Source organism: Chrysochloris asiatica, unplaced genomic scaffold (genome assembly GCF_000296735.1).
Source record: "Chrysochloris asiatica unplaced genomic scaffold, ChrAsi1.0 scaffold00007, whole genome shotgun sequence".
Classification (NCBI taxonomy): Eukaryota; Metazoa; Chordata; class Mammalia; order Afrosoricida; family Chrysochloridae; genus Chrysochloris; species Chrysochloris asiatica.
The window spans coordinates 25926857-25936277 of NW_006408525.1; the positions used below are offsets into that span (position 1 = coordinate 25926857).

The window sequence follows — 9421 nt, forward strand, 5'->3', positions numbered from 1 at the left end:
TTGTTAGAAACTTAGAATCTCAGTCCCCATACTAGGCTACTAGATCAGAAGCTGCATTTTAACAAGATCCAGGTGATTTGCATGCACATACAAATGTGAACAGCGGCACTTGAATATTCCTGCACATTGTAATCACCTGGGAAGTTAAACAAAGTTGTAGTGCCAGAGATTCTGATTTAGTTGGTCCGGGCTATGGCTAAACACCAGAATTGAAAAACAAACAAATAGACAACAAAAGTCTAATATCAGCAAAGTTTGAGAACTGCTGTTATAAAATATATCCTTTCCACTCATTTCCCTCTCTTTCTTCATGCAGAAGAAAGGAGTGAAGTTAACTGTCTGAAATGACTCATGCATCAAACATTGTCAAATCCCAGTATTCGTGCTATAGTTGGCACAATTCTGAGTTCATAACTTTAATTTTTCTCTAACAAATTACATTTTATTTTGAGCTCCCATATGCAGAGGTTATGTATTACATCTTATCAACTGGACTTTCCATCTTTTCTCCAACGCATTGCTTCTAGGTTTGGGGGTAGCTTATGGAGCTGTGTTTCATTGTGCTGTGCATAGGGTTGCTTTGAGCTGGAGCTGACTCGACGGCACCTAACAACCTGTTGTTGTTGTTAAGTGCTGTCGAGTCGATTCCTACCCATAACAACATGTAGCTGTGGCTAAAATCCAATCAAACCCACTACCATAGAGTTGATTCTAGTGCATAGTGAAGCAGCCCTAAGTAGGGTCTCCGAGGCTGCAAATCTTTAAGGGAGCAGATGTTACATCTTTCTTCCAAGGAGAGACTGGTAAGTTTGAACACCTGACCTTGTGGTTAGTAGCCCAGTGCCTAACCCACAGCGCCACCAGAGCTCCTTGGCTGTGACTAAGAGAGCATATTGCCTTGATGCCATTTGTCCATGCATGTGTTTACTAAGCCAGTTTACCTGTCCCACAAGTATCCAGCTGCTCTATCCCATACTCCTTCTGTGCTTGAGACTTTGAAATTATTGTGGTACTTCAGTGTACCAGTGACATGGAAATATGAGACAGATTGTCAGTGACTTCATTGCCCAGACACACTGTGTAGCCATAACCTATTTGGCTCTGCTTCCTTTCCTAGGACTATCATTTAGGATGCAGGGCACAGTGTTTGTGAGCAGCCAGGTACCCCAGACTTCCCTCAAGTTCTGCTATTTTGCAGGGACTCTGTCTCAGCAGCAGAGCGTGGGGCTCCTGGTTCTGGTACCCAGCTATGCCCTCGTCTCATCACTCGACCTTTGTCCTCTCACCTTTCAGTCTTACATAATCGAGGGTGGGTTAGAAACCCTGCTATAGAACATCTGCTCCAAGACTCATCTGCCTTGTTCATTGCTCTGTGAGCTTCCTGGCACAATGCTCAGCTTAGAGAAGGCAGACAATGCATATACATAGAATGAATGATATTTCTTTTGGACATTTTTGTTTTCTTCATTCTAAATCCAAGGACTAGGGGATTGAGCCCCTTGCTTTTGCTTTTCCCTTCCATAATACATTGCATCCTGAGCAGCCTGTTTGCTTGAAGGAGGCGAGGGAAATGAACTGTCAGGAGAAAGAAGACAGGTAAGTAACCAAACATCATTCCATTCTCCAAGTACTTAGCGTTTATAAATCCAAACAAATCAGACACACCTGTTCATTCTCTATCCTGGTGCATTTGTAATGAGTGGCATGCTTCAATTTTGCCACTAAACTTTGGGAGGAAAATGACTGGTTGCCATTTACCACACTCAAGAATTGGAATTTTGTTTGCCTTAAGGAGGGAGAAAAAAAGGAAAATAAAGACATGAATTTATTTTTATGTAATGCATTTGGACACATATGCTTTACCCTTGAAAGTACTTAATCTTCTTGTATTCAAGCATCACAAATCTTAATCCATTGAATATTTTGCCTTTTCTACACATAAATGTCGCAATCAGTTTTTTATTCTAAAAAGCATACCAGGTAGAATTGATGATGATGCAAGTTTATATTAAGTGGATTATTCTTCCAGGCAGTTTTGTAAGTATGAATTTCTAGTTCTTTAGAAAGATGAATACAAATGATCTTTTAATTTTGGGATCTCCTATAGAGCTGATATGGCACTATAGGGTAAGTACTGGAGAGTTTAGGTCAGAGGTTCAAACCACAGCCGTTCCTTGGAAACATTCACTATACAGAGTCAATATAAGTTGGGCGCTTAACAACAACAACAACATAGAGCTTGATGTCCTATAACATAAATATCACAAATAGATGTATTTAGGCAGTAGGACATTTTATTTTCTCACAGTTTAGGAAGCTAGAAGCCTGAATTCAGGGTGCAGGCTCTAGGGGCAGGTCCTTGTCTCCTTTCAACATCTGTGGGTTCAGTGTTCCTTGGGGATCCCCATGTGTCTAGGCATCAATCCTCCCCTGGGTCTAGGAGGTTCTCATGCAGGAATCCTGGGTCCAAAGAATGTGCTCTTCTCCCAGCTCCATTAACCTTAGCTGAGTGACATCCACTCCTCTATGCTCACTTCTCTGCCTTTTGATTTTAAGATAAAAAATGTGCTCCAGCAAGGATGTGACTTGAGTCACACCCTCTTGTAAGACTGTCACTGAAGACACACACCACACTGATTCTGCATCATTAACATATGTTGTTGTTGTTGCTAAGTGCTGTAGAGGAGGTGTTAGGATTTATAGCACATTCACAAAAAATTCACAAAAAGGAGCTCTGGTAGCGTAGTGGGTGCGAGTAGGGCTACTAACAGCAGGGTCACCAGTTTGAAACTACCAGTGGTTCTGCAGGAGAAAGATGGGGCTTTCTGCTCCCGTAAAGATTCACAGCCTTGGAAACCCTGTACAGGGTCACTATGAGTCGGAACCAACTTCACAGCGCACCACCACCACCACCACCACCGTAATTCACATAAAGGAGGGCAACCACACAGTATTGAGAAAGCAGGGCTTAGCCAAATAGATAAATATTTTTTTGGAGCACAATTCAATCACGACACTTGGATACTATTTTGTTTATGAAATAGAATTTCTTTAGCAGCGTAGGATATTGTGAATCCCTCTTTTAAATCAAGCACACATTTTAATAGGATTATAGTCGCATAATTAGCAAATGAAGATTGGCATTTTTGTACTTTTAAACATTGCTATAAGTGTCCCCTTTTGATTTTATTGTTGATTTTTCTACTCATAGGAGCAGGTCTCTACAAGATTTAGTTTCATGTACAGTTAAGAATATGATTAAAGAAAGAAACAACAAAGAGTGTAACGTGTTTGCCAGCATTCTCAGCATGCTTTCAAGGTGCATGAGAAAGGCTTGTATGAGTTTTTGTATGCCCTACACATGCATTTAATGCAATTCAAGAGATCCTAGCAATGTATACACAATCTTGTTCCTAGCCGATACTGAATTCATTTTTTTGTTGCAGTAATTCATAGGTCAAAAGCAGGGAAATTTCTTCAATTCAGGACTTGGTCTTTGGGTCCTATTTTTTCTGGCATCTTGCATGATATTTCTTCTTCCCACCTTGCAGTCCAGCACACACAGGTGTGTGGCCACTTTAGGATGCTAATTATGTATGATTTCTGTATACACGCAATCCCTGGGTTATGCCAACCCCTCCTCCTCCAGCTCCCTCAATCACGCTCCAAGGAAATGATATACTGTTGCCTGATTCATCACAAAGAAGCTCTAGTGGAAGAGTGGGTTATGGTTGGGCTGCAAACTACAAAGTTAGCAGTTCCAAGCCAGCAGCTCCTCATCAGAAGAAAGAAGAGGTTTTCTGCTTCTGTAAAGGCTCGGAAGCCCTGTACAGGGTCACTCTGTGTCCATGGCAGTGGGTTTGGTTTGAGGGTTAGTCACAGCTCCAGTAGCACCCCACAATCACTTCTTCCTCCTTTTCCTGTTCAAACTCCTGCACTGTCCCCCCAACTTTTCTGTATCACCATTTCCTCCAGCACCCCCTGCCCCACAGCACTCAGTTGCTGGCTTTGCATTCAAACAATTCTGGGCTCCCTCCTTGGCTACACCACCTCACCACGCAAGCTTACCTGCAGTGTCTGGCTGGCTCTTACTCTGTTGTCCCAGAGTACTCAGTATCGAGCGTTAAAACATTACTGTTACTGTATAATTATGTTAAAGATGTTTCAGTGTATCCGGAAGGGTTTCTTTGATTTTTTTTGCATAGAAAGGTACACAATATACTATATACCAAAAAACAAAACAAAAACATTTGACTGATTTATAAATGAACTGTACTTAATTTTACCAACTTGGGTATAAATTCTACAGGAAGACAAATCTCCTTTATAATCAGAGACTGCTTGTATTACAAATACATATGTTGTATCTATCATTAGCTCTGCAAGGGAAACAAATTGATCCAGGAATTCAAATTTCCTTAATCTGCAAGGTCGGCGGTTCAAGCTTACCAGTCGCTCTCCAGAAACCCTATACACAATCGTTATGTGTCGGAACCAACTCGATGGCACTTAACAACAACAACTGCCCTTTCAGGAGTCCTGGTGTGGTGCTGTGGGATAATGCACTGGACTGCAAGGTCAGTTTGAACAGCAAAGTCGACCGTTCAAACCCACCAGCTGCTCCTTGGAAATCCTGAAACCGATTTGATGGCACTTAACAACAACAATTTTTTTGGCCTCTCCATTTGACTTTTGTTGCTCTTGGCTTCTTATACCACTGGCCATTTAGTAAAATCAGTTTAAACGTTTAATAAATTTAAGATGCCTTTTGGCTTAAATTGCAAAAAATTACATTTGGGAAGTAATAAAATTTCTGAAATTTAGTCTAACACACAGCAGAACAAAAAGCCAAACTATTAGTAGGGCAAGAAGAGTTTTTAGGCACAGTCCATGTTTTGCCATACCTTTCACAAATACCTTTTACACGGTTGCCATCAGAAAAATGTATTATTCTATTTCATTAAGTTCCAACTCCTTTTAAATTTCTCTTCTCAGAATGTCTCATTTCCTGACAGCTTGGTACATCTATCATTACTGACTTCTGAAATGAAATTTAGGGATATATTGATACAGGAACCAAATGCTTAGTAACCCACTAAAATAATTTTCTTTGCCTGTAACTAGTAACTCAGGCCTTAAAAAAGATGGTTGTTTAAATGAGCACCATTTAGTTGTCTTTGATAAATAGCTATAGGACAAACACTGGACTGCTAACCATAAAATTGTTGGTTCAAACTCACCAGCCACTCCTTGGAAACCCTATGCAGGATCGCTGTGAGTAGGCACAGACTTGATGTCACACAGCAACCATAATAGCAAGTGTTAACTTTAAGGATAAAAATAAACTCCATCCATTTTTAGCTGTATGATTCTATCTGAATCCTTGGATTTGGTGTTGTTGTTGTTAAGTGCCGTCGAGTCGATTCCGACCCATAGTGACCCTGTATAGTGTTTCCAAGGAGCGGCTGGTGAGCTTGAACCACCGACCTTGCAGTTGAAACGACTTTGCAGTCTGACATATTCCAGGACTCCAATACCTTGGATAGTACAGCTATATTACTTAAAGTAAGTTCCTTGCATGCTGCAAACAATTAATAACTGCTTTTTTTGGACTGAATGGAGTGTTTATAAGGCAAGTTTATCTACACGATACCTTTCTGAGTATGACATGATTATTTGTATGTTACTCACATCGGAAAAGATCTCTCTGTTGTGTTCTTGGGTTCAGATAATTCTTACCCCAAAATTATTTACTTCTAAACTCTAAAAATTCAGAAGTAAATATATTTTGGGGTAAAAATTATCTTGACCCAAGGAAGCGTGGTGGCTCCATATGATAAATCCTGGACTGCGAACCACAAGGTCCACAGTTTAGCCCGCCAGCTGCTCGGAGGTAGAAAGATGAGACTTTCTGCTCCGTGAAGATTTAAAGTCTTTGAAACTCTATACAGAGTAGCTGTAAGTTGGCACCAAATTGATGGCACTTAACAACGACAACAATTAGCTGATTTTAGAAATGCAGTCTAAAATTTCAAATGTTTATCCGTGTATTAGGATGTTTGCTATGTATTATACATTTTCATGGAGATAATAACTAGTGTATTTTTAGTGCTATAGATTCATTAACAACCTGTGATATACAGATGATACAACCTTGCTTGCTGGAAGTAAAGAGTTAAAATATTTACTGATATGGATTGCCTCTCAAAACAAAAATCCTGACAACTGAACCGATAAATGTTGTTGTTATGTGCCGTGGAGTCGGTTCCAACTCATAGTGACCCTGTACAGGGTTTCCGAGGCTGTAAATCTTTATGGGAGAAGAAAGCCTCATCCTTCTCCGCGGAACAGCTGGTCGTTTTGAACTGCTGACCCTGAGGTTACCAGCCTGATTCGTAACCACTACACTACCAGAGCTCCTTGGACTGATAAATAGTATCAAGATAATGGAGAAAAGATTGACGTTGTCAAAGACTTTGTTTTTCTTGGATCCACAATCAACACTCATGGAAGCAGCATTCGAAATTTTTATATTATTCGGCAACTTGATTTTTTTATGTTCCTGAAATAGATTTTTTGCTGTCATGTATGTTTTATGTTTTAGTCCATCTCTTTTCTATGGTGCATAAACTGTCAGTTTGTTGAACTATAGTGGCTTTTGTGGTGCTGGGATGTTGGAAGCCATGCCACCAAGATTTTAAGTATCATCAGGCTCACTCATGGTGAACAGGAGTCAGCAGCGCTTCCAGACTAAAACAGGCTAGGAAGGAGAGGCAGACCACTTCTGAATGCTTGGTGGTGGCTGTTGGCTATGTGCCTTGGAGTTGGTTCCGAATCATAGCGATCTTGTGCAGGGTTTCTATGAGGCTGTAAATCTTTACAGGAGAGAAAGCCTCATTTTTCTCCCGTGGAACGGCTGGTAGTTTTGAACTGCTGACCTTGAGGTTCGCAGCCCGATTCGTAACCACTATGCTACCAGAGCTCCTTTCTGAATGGTTAGTCCCTGAAAATCTTATATATAGCAGTGGAACATTGTCAGATATAATGCTAGAAGATGAGTCCCTCAGGTTGAATTGCACTGAAAACCCAACTGAGGGTGGGCTGTCTCCCCAAAGTAGAGTTTGATTTTAACGACATAGATTAAGCAAAGCAGGGATTTTTTGTTTTGTTTTGTTTTTATGTATTGAAAAATTTGTATTTACAATTTGCCAGCTGGACTCATTTTAGATGATTTCAATTGTGTTGGTGACATCCAAAGCATCGCAGTCAGGAGCCAGTTGAACATATACCTTCTTTTCTCCATCAGGCCTGATGAAGGTGTTGACCTTGGCTACCTCAATGTCATAGAGCTTCACACCCTGTTTGAGCTGGTGCGTGTTGGCCTTGGCCTCCACAAGGAACACAAGTGTGTTATTATCTTCATGGCTGACTCAGTAATCAGTGGGAACTTGATGATAACATAGTGGTCAAGCTTGTTTCTCCTGGGGGCGCTCTTCCGAGCATATCTGGGCTGCCTCCGGAGCCTCAGAGAGGTCTTGGGCTGCCGGAAGATGGGTGTCCTGCGGATCTTCTTTTTGTGTGTATGTGCGGATCTTCTTCGTCTTTTTTTTTGTCTGGCTGTGGATGCCTTTCAGCACTGCCTTCTTGGCCTTCAATGCCTTTGCTTTGGCTTTAGCTTTGGGAGGGGCAGGGGCTTCCTTCTTCACAAAAATCTTTTGGGACCTTCATTTGTACAATTCAAAATGAGAAAAGGAACATCTGCAAATATCCATTAGTTATCAGAATATGGAATATATAAAGCATGAATCTAGAAATTGGAAATTGTCAATAATGGAAGGGAACACATAAAGATCAAGATCTAGGCACTAGTGAGCTGAATTGGATTGGTATTGGCCATTGTGAATTGGATAATCATAAGGTTTACTATGCTGGGAATGACGAACTGAAGAGGAATGGTGTCACATTCATTGCCATAAAGAGCATTTCAAGGTCCATATTGAAACTATAATGCTATCTGTGATACATATGCCTACAAGGAAAACAAGTTAATATCATTATTATTTTAATTTACACACTAACCTCTAAAGCTATTGATGATGAGACTGATGAATTCTACCAATTTCTTCAGTCTGAAACGGATCAAACGTGCAATTAAGATGCATTGATAATTACTGGTGATTAGAATGGGAAGGTTGGAAACAAAGAGGAAGGATCAGTAGTTGGAAATTAGGGTCTTGGTGATAGACATGATCTCATGATAGAATTTTGCCAGACCAAGGACTTACTCATTGCAAATACCTTTTTTCAACAACATAAAAGATGACTATACATGTTGATCTCATCAGATGGAATATATAAGAATCAAATTGACAACATTCATGGGACGAGACGCTGGAGATGCTCCATAACATTAGCCAAAACAAGGCCAGGGTCCCACTGTGGACCAGACTACCAATTGTTCATATGCAAGTTTAATCTGAAGCTGAAGAAAATTAAAACAAGTCCAAGAGAGCCAAAATATGACCTTGAATATATATTACATGTTGTTAAAGGAGCTCTGGTAGCATAGTGGTTACAAATCGGTCTGTGAACTGCAAGGTCAGCAGTTCAAAACTACCAGCTGTTCCGCGGGAGAAAGATGAGGCTTTCTGCTCCCATAAAGATTTATAGACTCGGAAACCCTGTACAGGGTCGCTATGAGTCAGAACCGACTCCACGGCACGGCACTTAACAACAATATATGTAGATGTAAGTTAGACAATGAATAAGGAAGTTGGGCTACTTGAAGTCTTATGCATTCCCATGGCACTATTATTCAAGACACTAATTTTGGTGTTACATGATGCCATTGAATTATTTCATGAATTTTCCCTCACATCTGCAGCTAGATTGTAGCTTCTAAGGGATGGTACTTAATCTCTTAGTGTTTTCTCTCTGAAGTTCTTAGCCCAATTGATTGATTGTTGTTGTTAGGTGCTGTTGAGTTGTTTCTGACTCATAGTGATCTTGTACAGGGTTTCTGAGTTGCTGCTGGTGGGTTTGAATCACAGACCTTGTGGTTAGTGGTCCAGTGCTTATCCTATAGCGCCACACCAGGACTCCAGCCATTGATGGGCCCAGTTGAGTATTTTAAACAGAGCATACGTGCAGCTATTTTTAGAACGTAACTATTTTGCTTGTTCTTGTTGCTGTGTGCTATTATGACTCATATTGACCCTGTATAGGGTTCCCAAGGCTGTAAATCTTTACTGGTGGATTCAAACTGCAGACCTTGCATAATCCACCAAGTTACCAGGGCTCCTAACTCTTTTGCTTGTTGTTGTTGTTGTTGTTGTTGTTAAGTGCTGTCGAGTCGGTTCCGACCCATAGCAACCCTGTACAGGGTTTCCAAGGGTGTAAATCTTTACGGGAGTAGAAAGCC

General features: G+C 40.7%; 1 pseudogene; it reads right to left on the minus strand.

Moving 5' to 3' along the window:
* Positions 1 to 7223: 7223 nt before the first annotated feature.
* The window catches only part of LOC102830271, a 10351-nt pseudogene continuing 8153 nt past the window's right edge, over positions 7224 to 9421 (minus strand).